The sequence below is a fragment of the Anthonomus grandis genome, chromosome 1 (assembly GCF_022605725.1).
Source record: "Anthonomus grandis grandis chromosome 1, icAntGran1.3, whole genome shotgun sequence".
Taxonomy (NCBI): domain Eukaryota; kingdom Metazoa; phylum Arthropoda; class Insecta; order Coleoptera; family Curculionidae; genus Anthonomus; species Anthonomus grandis.
The window spans coordinates 29,261,273-29,268,955 of record NC_065546.1 but is presented as its reverse complement, the minus strand read 5'-3'; positions in this window follow the sequence as shown (position 1 = coordinate 29,268,955).

The following is a 7,683-nucleotide window of genomic DNA, read 5'->3' as shown; positions in this document are numbered from 1 at the left end:
TTTGGTGGCAAAGACCAAGGAGCTTACCAAAAAAGTAGACATGTTACTAGTAGAAAATAAAAGCCTTACCCCTTAAAAGGATGAAATTACATCATTAAAGGGGATCAAAGGACCAACACCTGTTTTAACTAATGGAAAGCCAGGTACATCGTATGCCAGTGCCTTAAAAAACAGCAATGTTTTGGTTGTAAAACAAAAAAAGGCAGAAAAAAATGTAAATCAAGTGAAGGAGGACATTAGAAGCAAGGTGAACCCAACGGATATAGGGGCGGGATTGTCATTAGGAAAAGCCACCAAGAACGGTGGAATTACAGTCAATTGTGGTAACGAACAGTGGCGTATCCATGATTCATTCCTGGGGGGGGCAACATGGTTTATCACCATCTAATATACAATATACTTACATATGTATGTATGTGTATGTTAGTTAATTTTTTTGGCCTATCATCGGAGATATGGTATTTATTCATCAGGAAGGGAGAAATAATTACCATGTTTTTGAAATGCTTTTATTAATTTAAAAGCTACAAAAATAAAGAAAAATAAAAGATACTAATATAATATATGGATAGTAAAACAGGCACAAGGCAAACAAAAAATTATTCTAAAGTAACAAAAACAAATTGACTCCTAAAAAAACTAAACAAGATCAAAACTCAATTAGGTATCTATATAAAACACCAAAAAAAGCCAAATAAAACTAAATAACAATATCAAGTTTCCTCGATTTAAGCTGCATTTCGTTAAGTACTTCCTCGGCACTAACTGAGATTTCTGGATATACATACAGAAGAGTAAAACCATTTAATCTGTCTTCACTTATTGTATTTCGTAAATAAGTCTTTAACAATTTAAGTGTAGAAAATTTTCTTTCAGGGGTTGCTGTGCTTACAGGTAAAGTACAAAAAATCTTTAACAGTATAAATATATTGGAATATATCCTGATCACACATTACTAGGGCATCGAGAGCGGAGCTCGGATATTTTTCTGGTGCACAGGCTTCAAATTTTCTATACCAAAGTTTTCAGCAGAAACCATACTAAATGAACAATTTTCTAAATCATTTTTATAAAAATTTACCAAATACTTAAGACTTTAAGGTTGATTATCAAGTTTCTTATTTACTGATGGAATCTCAGACAGTTAAATGATTGTAATATATCTTTATGTTTAACAAATCTCTCTTCTAATTGTAATAAGACGCAATCTAAAAACGGAATAAATATTGATATTCTGAAATATTCTTCAGTTGTGTTAGTTTCAAAATTTGCCCTATTTTTTTGTCTGCTAGTTATGCGTGGTTTTGTTATTTCTAAACCAAATAATTTGTTTATATTTTTTTTGCCTCTGCAAAAATAGTTGCAAAACTTCTATCTATTTTATGACGTAAATCTTTAAGCTCTTTTAAGCAATCTTCAGCCAGTAATATTGCTTTGCCTAAATCAATATTAACTGATTGCAGCAACTTTGATAACGGAGTGGTAAATGCAAAAACATGTTCAATTACATAAAGAGTAATGGGGAATTCTAATGTACTTAAGGTGTTTAGTAACAACTTGCTACAAGTAGACTTTTCTTTGTCTGGCCACTCAGCTATTTCTTCTAAAGCCAATACCACAGAATTTAAAAGCTCTCTCAATACGCTTACTGAATCTTGTCTTAGAACCCATCTAGTAGCACAAAGTTGTTTTAATCTGTCTCGTCTTGATCTCTCATTATCCGGCATTTCATTTACTTTTTTAGTTAAAATATTTTGACGTTTGGGAGTATTAAAAAAATTGTAAGCATTTTCAATAACACCCATGCAATTTCGTACAGCCTGGACAGAACATGCATCGGATATAGCAAGGTTAAGGGAGTGTGAGACGCAATGAACATATAAAGCTGTAGGATATTCCTTTAATAGCCTGTACCCCAGAAAACTGACCACTCATTGCCGCTGCCCCATCGTAACCCTGGCCTTTAAGATTATTTAAATCTAAACCCATTTGTCAAATTTTCGATAATTGTTTTTGCTAAATTATGCCCAGTCGTTGAAGTTACCGGAATAAATTGAAGAAAGGACTCTTTAATAGATAAATTATCGCATACGTACCAAACGCAAAGAACAAACTGCTCTATTTTGGCAATATCAGTTGTCTCATCAGCCAAGATTGCATATATTTTGGAGATTTTACTTCTGCTATTATTTTTCGTAAAATATTTGTGTTACATGCATTTATTATTTCGTTTTGTATTGTACTACTTAAATATGTTGCCTTATTAGCAGAACTCAATATATGTTTTTTATGTTTTTTCTCCCTAGCTTTTCGGGGGGGGGGGGGGGGGGCAATTGCCCCCTTTGCTCCCCCCTGGATACGCCACTGGTAACGAAAAGGACCTTACCAGTATTAGGACTGAAATACAGCAGAAAATGGGCGACAAGAACACTGTAGATGTGCCAAAAAATAAGAGAAAGAGGCGTCCTGATACAAAAATTAAAGTACTACGAAGAACAATAGTGGTAAATAAAAAGTTTAACTTAATCCTGGAAGTTGACCCAATTAACTATGGACTTTTCATTGAAAGGGAAAAAATTAATATTGGATGGAATCGTTGCGTGGTATTTAATGACTACAATATTAAGAGGTGTTTTAAGTGCTGTCGGTATGGACATATGGCCAAAGAGTGTCAACGAAGTAAAGTATGTGGTAAATGTAGTGGCAATCATGACGTAAGGAATGTAACGCTGAAAGGTTAAGTGCGTAAATTGTGTCTTATCAAACCAGAAATTTGGCCTTAATTTGGATGTTGGTCACGTGACATGGGATGTAGCTAAATGTGAGTCATATAAGAGAATCGAAGAGATCCAAAGCAGAAGGTATATAAAATAGCAATTAGACCTAAATATAGCTTTAAATTCTAATATAGTCTATTTTAACTGTCAAGGCTATCTTAACAACAAAGATGGTCTTACCTTATTACTGAATGATTGGAGACCTAAAATTAATTTATTAAAAAAATCTTTTATTAAGTGAAACTCATGTGTCAGAAGTAGAACCTTGTGAACTTAAGATAGAGGGGTACAAAATAGAGCAATGTACCATAGATAATAATAGAACTGGCGGAGTATTGGCGCTTGTAAGGAGTGATATTAAATACAGAGTTAAAACTGCACAATGCATTAACAATTATGTGTGGTTGTTATCTTTGGAGATTTCTTCAGGCAGTAATAAACTGTTATGTGGTGTTGTATATCACCCACCGCAAAAACAAGACGCAGTGTTAATTAAATTTTTTAATGAATACCTGGACCAGATAAGCGAATTTAATGGGACAATTATTATCACAGGTGACTTTAACTTTGATTTGCTTAAGTACTCCTATTATGCAAATAAGATAAAAAACGACATATCTTCCTACGGTTTTACACAAATTGCTAAAACACCCACCAGGATCACAAATAGAAGCCAGACACTAATTGACTAGATTATCACAAATGACAAACATCTCCAGCATAAGGTACACTTAACTCCAAAAATTAGTGACCACTCGATTTTGACTGTAACGGATGGCCACCAAAGGCAGAAAAATGTTGATGTAACCACATACAAGAGAACCATGCGTAATTATAATAGTGCTATTTTACAACAAGATTTATTACAAACAACTTGGAACAACAATATTTCCAACGTAAATTTACTGGCAGAGTCTTTTGTCATGGATTTTTGTACAATTTTAAATAAAATGTGCCGTGGTAAAAAATGTCATTAAACAAAAATATGTAGATAAGAAGTGGATTACGCACGATATTAGAGTTATGATGTGCGAAAGAGACGTTTTATATAAAAGAGCTGTTTTTAGTAAAACCGAAGCTACTTGGAATGCATATAAAAGGAAAAGAAATGACATAGTCAATAAAATCCGACAAAAGAAGGAAAAATATTTTGCAGAGGCCATTAACCAAAATAGAAATAACCCAAAGGAGCTATGGAAACATCTTAAAACTCTCCTACCAGGAAAAAGTCAATTGTTACCCAGCAAAATTATTTTTGATACAGAAGGAGTAACCAATGAAAAAAATATAGCACAAAAATTCAACCATTAGTTTGTTGACCTAATTGTTCAAAATATACCGCAGCCCAACATAACTCAGATAAACCCCGAGATTCCAACAGCTAATAATTTTTTTACAGATTTTAAAAGAATATCTATGGCCAAGATGAAGGAAATTCTTAAAAATTTAAAAAACGTCGGGGGTGGTGAAAGTGGAATAACTAAACAAGTTCTATCTGATGCATTTTATGTTATTGGTGACCGACTTTTGGACATTGTCAATACATCACTGAGTAGTGGTGTTTTCCCGGAGTCATGGAAAGTGTTCCAGTTCCCAAAGTGCAAAACACAAAAAAACATAGTGAATTTCGACCTATTAACACTATTCCGATCTACGAAAAGCTACTAGAAATGTGCGTTAAAGACCAATTAGTGCAGTTTTGTGACAAAAACCAAATAATAGTGCCCAACCAATCAGGTTTTCGTGAAAATCACTCTTGTGAGTCTGCAGTTGTAAATATTTGTGATGAATTTCTTAAAGCTATAGATTCTGACAACTACGTTTTTTATCTGAAATCTAATATCTGAATATCTAATAGTTAATTACGGCGTACCGCAGGGAACAGTGTTGGGCCCATTACTGTTTTTGTTGTACATAAATGACAAAAAAATGTTCTATAGTTTAATTTGCAGACGATACCATGTTATATATTATTGGTAAAAACTTAAAACAAATTATAGAGGACATAAATGATGAACTTAAAAATCTATTTTGCTGACTTTGTAAAAACAAATTAAGTTTAAATACCACTAAATCTAAATTCTGCATATTTGCAAAAAAATCTAAAACAAGTTCACTAGATGTCCAAAGCATTGCTATAACAATAAACGGTGAAAGATTGATGTACGACGAAAATATTAAGTACTTGGGAACAATTTTGGACTCAAATTTAAATTTTCATTCACACGCTGATTACATTATGAGGAAGTTTTCAAGAAAGGTCGGATTTATAAACAGAGTAGGCCAAAATGTATAACTTTATGCTAAACTTTCTTTATACAATGCCATTGCACTTCCTCATTTACAATTTTGTTCAACATTATTATACAGGGTTACTGGTAATTCGATACATTCCTTTGGAGATGTGATAGGGGAGGGGGTAAGAAGTAAATTGAACCCTAATATGTATTATGCAAAAGTTGATAGTTTTCGACATATTTAATTTTTTCTGTTTTTCTTCAAAATGTAGACCTTAGTGGTTTAAAAGGCAGTTTCCAGAAAATCCGCTGTATATTTTTTAAACTTTTTAGGCAAAATACATGCTCAACACAATAGTGTTACGTTTGTAATGGCAAAAGTCCCGCAAATAGTTGTAACCATAGGTAAATTCTCGATGCAAAGTGTAATTTTTTTTCTTAAATAAAATACTACACTTTCTAGTGGATATTTTTTGAAAAAAAATTATGCTACATTTTTCAAAATTTACGTAAAACTTTCTTATTATCTAAGCTAACTCATAGGCTATAAATGCTACCAGAATTTTGTATTTTTATTATTAATAGTAAGAACGCACTTGAAAAATGCCAAGTGGTATTTACTTCTATGGTATTTAAGTACTATAGCAACAATTTGTTTTTTTAATTTTATTGTTAAAAATTTGATGTGTAGATAGTCTGACAGCAATAATTGTTGTGGAAAGTAGTTAAATTACGAGTTTCGAGTTTATTTTTCTCGTGTTTTCAAAGAAGGTATTCTATTGGTTTCTGCGCTATGGCCACGTTTACTAACGCTGAATATGCAGATATTATGTTTATTTATGGGTTTTGCAATGGTAATGCCGCGGAGTCTCGCCGAGAATACCAACGTCGCTTTCCGAACCGCCGCATTCCAAATGTCCGTGTTTTCGCTTCGACCTACCGAGCTATCGCTGAAACTGGATCCGTAAAATCAAGAAGAGGTGACGCTGGCGCTCCTCGCGTATATCGAGCAGAAGATGAGGAGGAAATATTAAGACATTTTGAAGACGATCCAACCACATCCACTAATGCCGTAGCGCAGCAAACAGGATCATCGCAATGGAAAGTTTGGTCCACGATTCGGCAAATGGGAAGCCATCCTTACCATTATACGCCTGTCCAAGGATTGGAAGAAGGGGACCCGATAAGAAGGGTAGAATTCTGCAGATTTATTATAAATTCTGATGCAGACAATAGAACTTTTTTAACCGACATTTTGTGGACGGCCGAGTCAAAGTTTAGTCATGAGGGCATTACAAATTTTCATAACCTTCATTTTTGGGCCGAAGAAAATCCCCGTTTAACAAGAGAAACCAGTTTTCAAAGAAAGGTTTCTGTAAATGTGTGGATGAGACTTATTGGCCGGGATGTAATAGGACCACATTTTTTCCCAGACCATTTAAACGGGGATATTTATGAAAATTTTTTACGACATGACCTACAAGATCTTTTTGACGATATTCCTCTCGCCGTTAGAGGACGAATGATATTTCAACATGACGGCTGTCCAGCTCATTTTCGGCGGTCATTTCGGCAGTTCCTGGATGAACGTTTCCCGAATCGTTGGATTGGTAGGTCAGGTCCAATAGCTTGGCCAGCACGAAGCCCTGACTTAACCCCGCTTGATTATAGCATATGGGGTCAAATGAAAGCACTGGTTTATGCAACCCCAATAATTACCCGGGAAGATCTTATCCAAAGAATAACCAACGCTGCCCAGCAGATCAGGAATACCATAACAACTAGAACAACAAAGACTGAAATGAGAAGGCGCTGCCGAGCCTGTATTCGCAATAGAGGCTCTCATTTTGAACAAGATTTGTGAAGGTAAATACTGATAAATGCGTTACTTTACAATTTATAATAAAAATACAAAACCATGTCACCTAACTTTTAAGCATTTGTATCCTGTGAGCTAGCTTAGATAATAAGAAAGTTTTAAGGAAATTTTGAAGAATGTAGCATAATTTTTTTTCAAAAAATATCCACTAGAAAGTGTAGTATTTTATTTAAGAAAAAAAAATTACACTTTGCATCGAGAATTTACCTATGGTTGCAACTATTTGCGGGACTTTTGCCATTAGAAACGTAACACTATTGTGTTGAGCATGTATTTTGCCTAAAAAGTTACAAAAATATACAGCGGATTTTCTGAAAACTGCCTTTTAAACCACTAAGGTCTACATTTTGAAGAAAAACAGAAAAAATTAAATATGTCGAAAACTATCAACTTTGGCATAATACATATTAGGGTTCAATTTACTTCTTACCCCCTCCCCTATCACATCTCCAAAGGAATGTATCGAATTACCAGTAACCCTGTATAATTTGCCTCAGTATAAAATCAACCAAATTGAGAAAATTCAAAATCGAGCCATGAGAACGATATTAAAATGCAACCGATACACACCTATTAAAATTATGTTAAATGTTTTAAATATGTTATCTGTTCAACAAAGGATTGCTTTTAATGTTAATTTTTTTATATTTAAATTAAAACAAGGTCTTTTGCCAAAATATTTAACTGATAAATTATCAATTTTTCGAGACGTCCATAATTATAACACAAGAAACTGTACTGATTTTATTGTAGTTAATAGATGTAATACCAACCAATTGCTAAATTCTAT